We start from the raw sequence: 13,212 nt of genomic DNA, 5'->3' as shown, positions 1-13,212 counted from the left end.
AACTCAGATTCACAACAGACATATTTTGTTCAAATTCTTGAAAGACAAAGATGGAATGTTCACCCCAGTAAGAGAGAAGTGACTTTTTACTATGCAAGATATTCTCTTGAATATTTTTGCCTGCTACTGTTGATACTATAGCTCTATGGTATGTGGTATATCTGAAATTAGGTATGATGATGACTCCAGATTTGTTGGTTTTGTTCAGTATTATTTTGGCTATTCTGGGTCTTTTTTGGTTCTATATAAATTATATGATTGTTATTACAGTGTTGGGACGGATGTCAATTAGTTGAGTCATTAGTAAAAATATTTTTTTCTAATTCCTTAAAAAACAACAACGACAACAAAAAAATGAACTACAATGTGGCCCAGCAATTCTTCTACTAGGTATATATCCAAAGGAAGTGAAATCATTCCTTGCCACCACTAAAAGTAAAAAGAAGAATAGAAGTGTATAGAAGCATAGTTTTTATACACTGTTGAATTTAGCACAAATTCAAGTTAGGTTTTAAAACTTTAAGATATTAAAAGTGATCCCCTGGTAACAAAAATAAAACATGTAGACAAGATATATGAAAGAAAATGAGAAGCATATCAAAACATTTTACAACAAAATTCAACTAATCCCCAAAGAAGACAGCAGTATTGAGGAACAAAATAATGTGTAATCCCTGTAGAAAACAATAGTGAAATAAATGGCAAAATTTGTGGTCATGAAACAGTTTATTCTGTAATTTCCAATTCTTGTGAAATCTTTATCTGGCTTTAGTATTTTGGTAAGGCTAGCCTTGTTGAGTTAGGAAGTCTTTCATCTATTTTGATTTTCTGGATGAGATTAATGTGGTTGGTATTATTTCTTCCTTAAAAGTTTGCCAGGACTCACTAGTGTAACCATATAGATCTTGTTTTTAAATATGGAAGATTATTAATTATTTATGCATTTTTTAAAAAAATGATACAGTGTTAGAATAGATAGTCTAGTCAGGTCATCTACTTGCATGACAGTTGATAATTTGTGTCTTAGAAGAAATTTTTTCGTTTTCATCGAAGTTATCAAATTTGAAGGCATTCAGTTTATGATCACACAAAGCTTCTAATTTTTCAAAATCTGTGTATTTAGTGATATTGTTCCTTGTTTCATTCTGGATATAGAATGATTTTGCCCTCTCTCCCTTTTATATAAACGGATTTCAGATTCATCAATCTTATTGATTTTTCAAGAAACAAAAGTTTGCTTTTGTGCCACTTTTGCTGTCATTCTCATGCTTTCTATATCTTTTCTTTTTTGCTGTGATTTTCACCAATTAGTGTCTTTTATTTCTTTAGATTTTTATTTCTTTTTTCTTCTTTTTTTTAGGGTAAAACCCCTTCCTTCAAGAGAAGGAGAGTAGACCTGTGATATTGAGAAGCATATGATATATTTCATAACTATATTCTTTATACCACAGTTAAAGAGTGATGACAATACCTTTTTTTTTCATTTTCCATTGTTAGAACATATTGAGGTTCTTGCTACTATAGCCAAAAAAGTGTAGGAACCTCACAAACCATATGCTACAAGATTATCTCATGCTTACAGTAGAGTACACTTAGCTTTCAGAAACTTAACAAAATTATTATGGGGCTGAGGATGTGGCTCAAGCGGTAGTGCGCTTGCCTGGCATGTGCATAGCACTGGATTCGATCCTCAGTACCACATAAAAATAAAGATGTTGTGTCCATTGGAGACTAAAAAATAAATATTAAAACTCTCTCTCTCTCTCTTTCTCTCTTTAAAAAAATTATTATGTAAATGGTCCTACCAGATTTTGTTTTCAATAGGATTTCTCTAATTATACAGATGTTGGCTATGTCTCTCCAGTCTATCCCATCATCTAACCAGAAGGTGCTGCTGGTTCTTTGAGTTTAACCATTAATGTTGTTCAAATTTTGGAGAGATTGTTTTCCTATATTAAAGATTTTTTTTTAGATTGAGGGATTGAAACAATCTTTGCACATACTAGGCAAATATTTTACCACTGAGATACACTCCAACCCTTTTTATTTTATTTTCAGACATAGTCCCCCTTAGTTGCCCAGGCTGGCCATAGAGCTTGAGGTCATCTTGCCTCAGCTTCCTGAGTACCTAGTAATAGAGACATGTGTCTCTATGCTCAGTGGAATTTATTTTTTTTAAATATACTGCCAACCCATAAATACTCTCCATAAAAGTAGAAATAATAAAACAGTTGTATTACTGGAAAAGCATAAAGCCAAAACATGGTGCACAGTCAATAATTCCTTAAAGGGAGGATAAGAGGGAAATTTCACAATTAAACATAATCGGGTTGATACAATGCAATACACATATGTTACATATATGTTATATGTTGTCTTTATGCAAAAAAATATAAAACTTCTTTTAAGTTATAATTTGGAGTAAACATCTAGATTATATTCCCATAATACAGGAAAATGAGGGGGCCATCCTCCTTGAAATTCACATTTTAAAGAGATGTCTCCAATGTTACCAAGAAAGACATTACATCTATTCAAATCAATCAAGGGGCTCAATTGAAGTTTAAAGAGTTTACATACATCCCAAAGAGACAAACAACTGATTGAAAATTATGCATTTCTTTAAGAAAAGTTTGTAAGAGGTTGGAAGAGTAGATAATAACAAGCGCAGCTTTGGCTGTTTCTGCTGTCCTACCAAACCCTCAGAACTCCTTCCGATTCCCTCAGTCTACCAGGCCCCTAGGCTGCTGCCCTCTGACTTGTGCCTGCCTCACTCCAGGCCCTCTAGCCAGAGCTTAGGGAGCTGACCATATCCTTTGCTGTCCTGACCCCTTCTTTTGCTGGTAGTTCAGGGCCACAGTGGGGGGTTGACAGGACATCAGCAGTTGTGTCAGTTGGCAGTGTGGAATAGGCTGTTAGTAGCTGCCACCAAGATAGTGCCTGGGGCTGCTTGCTGTGCTGATGCCACAGAAGGAGCAGAAGGTGCTGCTGGTTCTTTGAGTTTAACCATTAATGTTGTTCAGTTGCCAATATCAAGCAAGGCAAACATAAGCTGCTTTTAATCTGTTTAGGTAGAGAGGTAGTGCTTTTCACAGTGACTGTTAGAATCATATCAGAGGGTGAAGTGCAAGCTCACGGAGTCAAATCATGATGAAGTTATATGTGTTTATAGTTAATACTGGAACTACTCTAACACTTGACACTAAACATGCAGTACAAACTGTGGCAGACCTTAAACATGATAGTCAAAGCAAATAATGATTGCTGTTAAGTGTCAGTACTTGTAATCAATGGAAGAGAATACATGGCTTCAGTTTGAAGAGTGTGTACCTACACCACTGGAGACAGACAAAAATCCTTTTTTTTCTTTTTAACAAAGAACTAGTTTTATGTTATCATGCACCTGCTATTCCTAAAACAACCTTTTCAACAATAACAACAAAAAAGACATGGAAATAAAAGTTGAAGAGTCTCTTATGATACCTGCAGTTTTTCACACTGTTGCTTCAAGGGCACAACTTGCAGTGGGAATATATGAATTTGCCAATAAACTTTCTTTTTGTGTGAGAGTCTTAACCATGTTGAAAGTCTTCAGCACCAAGGCTGGGCTGCAATCATGACCAATAGGGAAGACTGTGCAAATTCATACCAAAAGCTATTTTTCAAGTTTGAAAGTATTTATTCAAAGAAACTGTAATCCATAAAAGTCATCAAGGTAAAACTTACTCATTTAGCAACTGTGGTTTCAGTAATGGCTTGGCCAAGATTCCACTGTTGGAATTTCAAAACAGACATAGAATGTTTGGGAAGACCGGATTCTTTAAATGAAAATGAAGACTCAGAAAAAGATCCACTGAACTGGAACTTTCTCCTGATATGCCTAGCACAACTAACACATCTTTGTTAACTTCATTTCATGAGTCAGTGGAACATGTAGCTCCAGATGAACCACAAATGATGAAACTGGCAAAGAAATTAGGGAATTTTGTCAAAGTACTGTCCAGTAAGACAAAACTTCAGTAGATGCTAAAGATGGTGAAGTGCCTTTTTTTCCTTAACATTTTCTTTGTTAGACTGGATAAATATTTAAGACAGACCTAACAATGTAGAATTCTTGGTCAGGAAGTGCTTTGATTCTGTGAGCAGGACTTATAAAAGATTACTTGAACATTTATAGTATAATGCCATAAAACTATTGCCAAACATGATAATCAGAATATGAAAGCCATTTAAGAGCTTAAAGATCATTTGTATGCTCTGGAACAGATGATTCCTAGATGGTGATTGAACAGAAAGACCTCACTCAGGGATTTTCACTAATCAGATGAGAGCCGAAAACTTGAAAGATGCATTTTATTAACTTATTTGTGCCTGAGTCATGCAAAACATTTGAAGATTATGTTGCAAAATCATAGAAAACTGTAGGTTATTAAGCAGAAGTGTACCACTGCAAACAAAAAATTGCAAATAATCTACATGTTAGACTAAAGTTGTGTCGCTTTGTGATGCTGCTTGCAAGATGAAGAGAAATTACAAGCTTTGCTCTGCCTTGTAATAGAGCTGTTAAGAGTCAGAAATGTTAAAGGCCTTAGTACATTTCCTCAGATGTACTGCTTAGCTGTTGTTGAGGTTGTAAGGAGAAAAATGATCTTTAAACACTACAGGGAGTGGACTGGTGCCTTATTCAAAGATGGGAAATGATTGTATGAAGGAGAAAAATCTAAAAGTAAATCCTTTGGGAAATTACTTAGGAAGTCTTTTTTAAGAACCATCTGTTTTGGAGCCTGGACTCCTGGTCCCTTTTCTTTTGTACTCAGAAGCCTGAAAAGTTTGACTATGAACTTCCAGATATTTCATTAAAAGATTTACAGTTTCTACACTCATTTTGTCTCTCAGGAGTTCAAACATTCCTCAGGGTCCCTTTACTTTTTGACATTGAATCTCTGTACCACTATGTACTTGTCCTAAATAATTTGGTAAAGACAGCACAACGTTTGAATGAAATGTCCCAGACCATTACAGTTCTATTGAATGAACAAAAGGCATTGGTGAGTCAGGCATGCCCATAGTCCACTTCTTCCCCATGAATAGAAAGTGCAACAGGAATTGTAACTAAACCTCACTGAAAACTACTCCTCTACTCAGTGTTCAGAACCCCTTATGTTGTGCCATATGTGCCTTGGAAGAATCATCTTGAGATAGCACTGATGCACATAGACATGATTTTGAAACTATCCCCTCATCCAAATATAGAACAAACTATTCAACAAGTTTCTTTTTTTTAAGAGAGAGAGAGAGAGAGAGAGAGAGAGAGAGAGAGAGAGAGAGAGAGAATTTTTTTTTAATATTTATTTTTTAGTATTTGGCGGACACAACATCTTTGTTTGTATGTGGTGCTGAGGATCGAACCTGGGCCGCACGCATGCCAGGCAAGCACGCTACCGCTTGAGCCACATCTCCAGCCCCTCAACAAGTTTCTTTAGACTAGGATTCTTTAGCAAAAAGCCCTGAATCAGATTCTATGTCTGCTGTGAATGAGTTTGTGAATGAAGAAAATTTATTCTCCCTTAATATTATAAGTAATCCACTAATTCCAGAGGTGTTTGTGGAATCACTTTATTCATCAATTATCAATGCAATTGATAGTAGATGTATGCAGGTTACAAATATATGTGGTAAAGAGGATTTTGGAGATCATGCTTCTCTGAATGTTCAACTGGAAAAATGTAGAGTTATTGCCTAAGACTCTCACTTCAGTATACAAACCACCAAGGAAAACCTTTCCCACTTGAGAACATTTGTACAAAAATAACAGAGTGACTTCTCAAATTCTTTAAAATGTACAGCATTGGAAATAAGAAACATTATTGAAAAAGTAAAATGCTCCCTGGATATAACACTAGAAAAAATATTAAAAAGAACTATATTCTTTTAAAATTGAAAATGAAGGTGAACTTGATGCACTAATAAAGGAAAGTGAAGAAAATAAAAACAAAATAAAAAAATTTAAAGGAGACCTATTATGCCTTGAGGAGGATTTACAAAATCAAGACAATAAATTTGCTTTGGTTATTTTCTTTTTCTATGTTTCTTTTACTCAATATATTTTGCACATTTAAAAAATATATTTTGGTATGTGTATATATATCACTGTGCTTAAGTATATGAAATAATTAAATCTAGAGAAAGAAAAAGGCTATTATGAGGGTTGATGACACTGCATAGGCACTACCTTACAGTTCTGATTAGGAGAATATAATTGTATAGAAAATATTTAATTAAGAGGAATAATTTTTTAACACTTTGGATCAAAACAATGAAGAAAATTATTTTAAAGAAACCAATGTCACAATATTTTGTGGATATAGTGATACAAAAGTTATTTATGAAAAAAAATTACTATTTTCAGTTATGTGTGATGAGTAATAGCATCTTCACTTTGTTGTTTCTTTATTGCTATCAATAATCAGTAATCACCTTTGGAAAAAGGGCAAGGATTTGGATTTAAACATCATTACAAAATCCTGATTATATTTCTGTAGTTTACACAAGTTCTTATGAGATATGTATCTTTGCATTGTATAAGTCACAGATTGGTTAAAAGATGACATATTTTCTCAAATAAAAAAACACTTAATGCTATATCAAGATTTTAATGTTATTTTAATCTAATTTTTGAATGAAAAGCCTTGGTTATAAACTTAGATAATAGCAAATTCATAATTAAACCAATTCTAATAACTTAACACATGTTTTCTTCTCAAATATGTTTTAACTCTAATATGTAAGCATCTTTTTAAAACTCATATTTTGAGAACCTACATATTCTAGATTATAATTTAATGACAAATCAGTGACTTATACTTAATTTATATTTTTAAATTAGATAATAGATTTTTTCTCCGTGTGTGTGTGTGTGTGTGTGTAACTATCAGAAAGTATACAAGCAAGAAGAAAATGGAATAAAACAATGAAAGTTATGAAATAAAAGAACATCATTAATCAAATTGGCATTTTAAGAATATAACTGTGTTATTGTTCATTTCATATATTAAGTTGTTGGATGTTAGCATTTCTTTAGAGAATCCTGACTAATATCATCATCTAATATCATATTATCCATCATCAGAACACATCAGCAGGACTAACAACAGTGAGTGTGTGTGTGTGTGTGTGTGTGTGTAGAGGGGTGAGGAGAGAGAGAGAAATTACTAGAAGAACCTTTGTTATACAACATCAGTAGACAAACAAATATCTTAAAGAAACCATAGAACAACCATAGAACAATAAGAACTTTACCATAAAGAAATAAAATATAAGAACTACAGTGATTTCTTATCAGAAAGTATACAAGCAAGAAGAAAAGGGAATAAAACATTAAAAGTTATGAAATAAAAATTCTATCAATGTAAAGCTATATTTAATGAAATTAATATTTCAAAGTGAAGGAGGAATAGAAAGTCTCACACAAACAGTCTTAAGTATTCATTAACAACATTTTTTCTTACAAGAAGGTTTAAAAGAAGTCATTTAATCAGAAAGAAAATCATATTAGTAAGAGAATCAGATCTAAATAAAAAAAGAAAGAACTTCAGGAAAGGCTATCAATACATGAAAAATAAACTTTCAATTTGCTTATTCTCAGTTGCTCTAAAAAGAACCATTTCTTAAGGTAATTATGATAAAAATTCTCTTTAATTATTATAGTATATGAATACATAAAAAGGCTAACAACAATATCATTGGGAGGAAGAATTAGTCCGTCCCGCCAATGAAAGACATCCTCCAGAGCTCAAGCTCTGGCACAGGACTGCTTTTTCCAACCAGCAGACACCACAGGATCTAAGGCCCAGCCCAAATTCACACACACTGCCTTTTGCAGACCCAGGTGCACAAAAGGTCTGGGACCATCCTACCCCTGGCAGACCACCAAAGCCCAGGCCCAGCTCAGATCTGCTTACACCGATATACATGGGACCCAGACCCAGGGTGTGTACAGTCTGCCACGCCCCCTCCCACCTGAGAGCCCAAGCCTAGCCCACTTCCATCTTGGAACATGGCAGACATCACTATAGCCTTCTCCATGCAGTAGCCCTTACCTTTTGAAAACAGACAGGGCCTAGAAGCAGCTACATGTCAGAGCAGGCATCCCAAAGATAATGTAAGTCCCACTCTTTCAGCTCCATCTCTTTAAGACCTTGCATCCATCTTGGGGCACCTCCACTATTATCTCTTGTTAACTTGGATATTGCCACCACCAACGTTAGTTGTAATAGCATACGTTGAGGGACACCACCAGGGTCTGGAAGCCCAAGATCAAGGTGAGGTACAGATAATCAGTATCAGCACTAAAAAATATAGAGTAGGATCTGTAATATCTAAGATATTACAGATTACATGAAAGAAAGGAAGATACATAGACAACATGAAAAAAACAAGAAAGGAAAGTGCCCCAAACAAACCAGGTTACTAAGATAAAAGAACCCATGATCAGCAAACTTGAAAAAAAAAATGTCAGAGAAGAAGTTCAGAAGAAGGCTCATAATTAAAATGATCTCTGAATTAAAGAATGATGTAAATGAGCAAATACATGCAAAAATTTATCATTCCAACAAAGAGATAAGAGAACAAATACAGGTATCTAAAGATTACTTCAAGAAAGAGATAGAGACTCTGGAAAAAAAGTCAGGAATTCTTGAAATGAAGGAAACAATAAACCAAATTTAAAAACTCAATAGAAAGCATAACCAAGAGACTAGATCACTTGGAAGAAAGAACATCAGATAATGAAGGCAAAGTATACAAACTGGAAAATCAATTTCACCACACAGTGAAGATAATAAGAAACCATGAACAGAACATCCAAGAATTATGGGACAGCATCAAAAGACCAAACCTATGAGTTATTGAGATAGAGGAAGACACAGAGTTTCAAAACAAAGGAATGCACAATCTCTTCAATGAGACAATAGCAGAAAATTTCCCAAGTATGAAGAATAAATTGTAAAACCAAATACAAGTGGCTTACAGGACACCAAGTGTACAAAATTACAACAGATCTACACAAAGGCATATTACAATGAAAATGCCTAGCATACAGAATAAGTATAGAATCTTAAAATCCACAAGAGACAGGAATCAAATCACATATAGGGGGAGACCAATTTGTATCTCAGCAGATTTTTCAACCCAGACCCTCAAAGCCAGGAGATCATGGAACAACATATACCAAGCTCTGAAAGAAAATGGGTGCCAACCAAGAATCTTATGTCCAGTAAAATTAAACTTTAGATTTGATGATAAAATAAAAACCTTGTATTAGAAACAAAAGTTAAAAGAATTTACAATTAGAAAGCCTGCACTACAAAACATCCTTGGCAAAATATTCCATGAAGAAGAAATGAAAAAAAAATGATGAAAATAAGCAGAGCGTGGTATCACACTAAAGGAAAAACTAATAAGAGGAGAAACCAAGTCAAGTCAAATACTGAAAATAAGCAAAAATGGCTGGGAATACAAATCATATCTCAATAACAACCCTGAATGTTAATGCCTTAAACTTACCAATCAAAAGACAGAGACTAGCAGAGTGGAACAACACAAAAGAAGACTAAACAATATGCTGCATTCAAGAGACTCATCTCATAGAAAAAGACATTCACAGACTGAAGGTGAAAGTTTGGGAAAATTATACCCTCACATGTATTGCAGAAGCAAGCAGGGGTTTCCATCTCATATCAAATAAAGTAGACTTCAAGCTAAAATTAATCAAGGGAACCCTACTCCAACAAGTCTTTACAATTACAAGTATATATATTCCCCAAACAAATGAGCATCTACATTTATCAAAAAACTCATCTCAAGTTCAAGAATACAACAGATGAAAACCAATAATTTTGGGTGACTTTGACACACCTCTTTCACCACTGGATAAATCTTCCAAACAAATGCTGAACAAAGAAACTATAGAACTCAATCATACATTAAATAACTTAGACTTAACTGATATATATATATATATATATATATATATATATATATATATATATATATATAGTATATTCCATCCATCAAAGAGTGAATACAGTTTCTTTAAAGAAGCACATGAATCCTTCTCTCAAATAGACCATATATTATGCCACAAAGCAACTCTTAGCAAATATAACAAAGTAGAGATACTACCCTGCATTCTATCAGTACATAATGGAATGAAATTAGAAATCAGTGATAAAATAAGAAATAAAATCCACTTCAGCACCTGGAAACTAAATAATATGCTACTGAATGAGCAATGGGTGGCAGAAGATATCAAAGAGGAGATTAAAAAAAATCAGAGGTTAGTGAGAACACAGATATAGCATAATGAAATCTCTGGGACACTATGAAAGCAGTTATAAGAGGAAGTTTCATTGCATGGAGTTCATTCCTTAAAAGAAGAAAAAATCAACAAATAAATGACTTAACATTACATCTCAAAGCATTTGGAAATGAAGAACAAATCTACACCAAAAGCAGTAGAAAGAGCAGAAATAAGTAAAATCAGAGCTAAAATCAATGAAATTAGAACAACAACAACAAAAAAAAAAACAATTGAAAAAATTGACAAAACAAAAATTGGTTTGTTGAAAAAAATAAATAAAATTGACTAACCATTAGTCATTCTAACGAAGACAAGGAGAGAGAAAACTCAAATTACTAACATCTGTGATAAAATAAAAAAAAATATCACAACACACACTCCAGAAATATAGAAGATAATTAGAAATTATGTTGAAAACTTGTAATCCAATGAAATAGAAAATACCGAAGGCTGCAACAAATTTCTAGAGTCATATGATTTTTTACTAAATTGAATCAGGATGATATACAAAATTTAAACAGACAAATTTCAAGCAATGAAATAGAAGATGCCATCAGAAGCCTAATAACCGAGAAAAGCCCAGGAGCAGATGGATACACAGCCAACTTCTACAGGATCTTTTAAGAAGAACTGACATCAATACTCTTCAATTTATTTCACAAAACAGAAAAAAGGGAAGACTTCCTAACTCATTCTATGAGATCAAAATCACCCTGATTCCAAAACCAGGCATAGACACATCAAAAAAGAAAACTTCCCACCAATATCTCTAATAAACATAGATGCAAATATTCTCTATAAAATTCTGGCAAATCAAATACAAAAACATATCAAAAAGACACCAAAATGAAGTAGGGTTATTTCCAGTGATGCAAAATTGTCTCAACATACAGAAATCAAAAAATGTAATTCATCACATTAATAGACTTAAAGATAAGAACCGTAAGATTATCTCAATAGATGCAGAAAAAGCATTGGACAAAATCCTGTACCCTTTCATTTTCAAAACTCTAGAAAAATTAGGAATAACAGAAACATCTTAACATCGTAAAAGCTATGTATGCTAAGCCCCAGGCCAACATCATTCTAAACGGAGAAAAATTGAAAGCATTCCCTCTAAAAACTGGAATAATACAGGGATGCTCTTTTCACCACTACCACATTTACAATAGCAAACCAAATAATAATAATAATAATAATAGTAATAATAGCAACAACAACAACATACTTGGGAATCAACTCAATAAAAGAGGTGGAATACCTCTATGATGAAATCTACAGAACATTAAAGAAAGAAATTAAAGGAAACTTAGAAGATGGATAGATCTACCTTGTTCTTGGATATGCAGAATTAATATTGTCAAAATGACCATACTACCAAAAGCACTATGCAGATTTAAAGTAATTTCAATAAAAATTTCAATGGCATTCTTCATAGAAATAGAAAAATCAGTCATGAAATTCACCTGGAAAAATAAGAGACCCAGAATATCTAAAGCAATCCTTAAATAGAAGAGTGAAGCAGGTGGCATCACAATACCAGAAGTTAAACTATACTACAGAGCAATAGTAACAAAAACAGCTTGGTTTTGGCAACAAAATAGACCAATGGTACAGAATAAAGGTCACAGAGTTCAACCCACATAATTACACTTATCTTATATTTGACAAAGTTGCCAAAAACCTACATTTGAGAAAAGCTAGACTTGCCAAAAAATGGTCCTGATAAAATTGGAAATCCATATGCAACAAAGTGAAATTAAACCCATATCTCTCACCAGGAATAAAACTCAACTCAGAGTGGATCAAGGACCTAGGAATTAACCCAGAGACACTGTACCTATTAGAAGAAAAAGTAGGCCCAAATCTCTATCATGTCAGCTTAGGCCCCAACTTCCTTGAAAAGACTTCAATAGCACAAGAATTAATATCAGAAATCAATAAATGGGAGGGATTCAAACTAAAAAGTTTCTTCTCAGCAAAAGAAACAATCTGTGAGGTGAATAGAGAGCCTACAGTTTGGGAACAAATTCTCACCACATGCATGTCAGAGCACTAATCTCTAGAATACATATAAAAAAAACCTCAAAAATCTTAACACGCACACACACAAAAAAAAAACAATGAATAAATAGGCCAAGGAAATTCAACAGACACTTCTCAGAAGATATACAATCAATCAACAAATATAGGAAAAAATGTTGAAGATCTCTGGCAAATGGAGAAATGCAAGTCAAAACTACTCTAAGATTTCATCTCACTCCAGTCAGAATGGCAGCTATTGGGAATACAAACAACAATAAGTGTTGGTGAGGATGTGGGGGAAAAGTCACACTCATACATTGCTGGTGGAACTGCAAATTGGTGCAGCCAATATGGAAAGCAGTATGGAGATTCCTTGGAAATCTGGGAATGGAACCACCATTTGACACAGCTATCCCTCTCCTCGATCTATATCCAAAGGACTTAAAAACAGCATACTACAGTGACACAGCCACATCAATGTTTAAAGCAGCACAATTCACAATAGCTAAACTGTGGAACCAACCTAGATGCTCTTCAGTATATGCATGGATTAAAAAAAAAATGTGGCATATATACATAATGGAATATTACCCAGAAATAAAGGAGAATAAAATCATGGCTTTTGCAGGTAAATGGATGTAGCTGGAGAATATAATGCTAAATGAAATTAGCCAATCCACCAAAAAATGTGGAATAATTTTTCTGTTTTAAGGATGCTGATTCATAATATGCTACAGTCGGGCCATGGGCAGATTAAATGAACTTTAGATAAGGCAAAGGGTAAAAGGTGAGCAAGGGGAAGGCAGGATTATAGGGATAGGAAAGAC

At 33.8% G+C, this 13,212-nt stretch overlaps 1 pseudogene; it reads left to right on the top strand.

Annotated features, from left to right (window-relative positions):
* Positions 1–3,150: 3,150 nt before the first annotated feature.
* Positions 3,151–13,212, top strand: part of LOC114091542 (RB1-inducible coiled-coil protein 1-like) — a 156,143-nt pseudogene continuing 146,081 nt past the window's right edge.

Source organism: Marmota flaviventris, chromosome X, assembly GCF_047511675.1.
Source record: "Marmota flaviventris isolate mMarFla1 chromosome X, mMarFla1.hap1, whole genome shotgun sequence".
Lineage (NCBI taxonomy): Eukaryota > Metazoa > Chordata > Mammalia > Rodentia > Sciuridae > Marmota > Marmota flaviventris.
This window is presented reverse-complemented; position numbering and strand designations above follow the sequence as displayed.